The sequence below is a fragment of the Dendrobium catenatum genome, unplaced genomic scaffold (assembly GCF_001605985.2).
Source record: "Dendrobium catenatum unplaced genomic scaffold, ASM160598v2 fragScaff_scaffold_698, whole genome shotgun sequence".
NCBI classification, from domain to species: Eukaryota; Viridiplantae; Streptophyta; class Magnoliopsida; order Asparagales; family Orchidaceae; genus Dendrobium; species Dendrobium catenatum.
This window is the reverse complement of record NW_021319160.1, coordinates 917,296-918,492: the sequence shown is the minus strand read 5'-3', so window position 1 is coordinate 918,492 and position 1,197 is coordinate 917,296.

Here is a 1,197-nt window from a genome sequence, read left to right as displayed (position 1 = left end):
GTGAGAAACACTTGGAAATCCAAGTGTTTCCTATCATACTCTCACTAGCAGCCAAGTACAACTGACATTTGGAACAATTAGATGTGAAAAATGCATTCCTGCATGGGTATTTGGAAGAAGAAATATTTATAGAAATACTATCAGGGTTTAAGGAAAAATCTGGAAGTAACAATGTGTGCAGATTAAAAAAGGCTCCATATGGGCTCAAACAATCACCAAGGGCCTGATTGGGAAGATTCTCAAAATTTATATTTTTAATGGGTATAAACAAAGTCAAGGAGATCATACACTATTCTTTAAATGCTCAGACTTAGGGGAAGTTACCATACTACTCGTCTATGTGGATGATATTATCTTAATTGAGAATAATGAAAAAGAGAAAGAAAATCTAAGGAAAAACCTTACCAAGGAATTTGATATCAAAGAATTTAGTAGGCTAAAATACTTTCTCGGAATTGAGGTAGCCCACTCTAGTAAAGGAATCTTCATCTTGCAACAAAAGTACATTAAAGATATTCTAAAAGAAACATGTAAACTACCTTGTAAACCAGCATCGACACTAGTAGAATCTAATCTTAAACTGGGGGAAGCAAGAGAAGATCTAGATGTAGATAAAGGGGCCTATCAGAGACTTGTAAGAAAATTAATCTAACTCTCTCACACCAGACCAGATCTCTGTTTAAAATTGCGCAATTAAAGGCGTGCCTCAAGGCGCGCCTTTGCGCAATTTGACCAAAAAATGCCTCGAGGCTTATGCAATTCTTCACCTGGCTGAGGCGCCGCCTAGAGGCGCATTGCGCAATCGGGTGAGGCGTACGCTCACAGAATAGGCCTCCACCCGCTAAATGAACCCTCTTCCTCCCTTCATCCCGCACGGTGCCCTCATTTCCGAAAAAATTCCCTCAGATCTCTGTTCGCCAACGAAGCGTCCCCGCACGGCGCCATCCTTCGTGAGTTTTGTACTTTGGACATGATTTTATGCATTCTACTTCTTATTTCACTATTTCATATATCATTTAGATGTTTTTATTTTAAGTACAATATTGCTATGATTTTCCTGCCTAAAACCTGATTTTTCATTACGCAATTCTGTGTCCGTGAGGCTACGCCTCAAGGACGCTCGAGGGCTTACGCCTCGCCTCACGGATGAAAACCGCCTCGAGGCTTAATTACGCAATTTTAAACCTTGGACTAGAT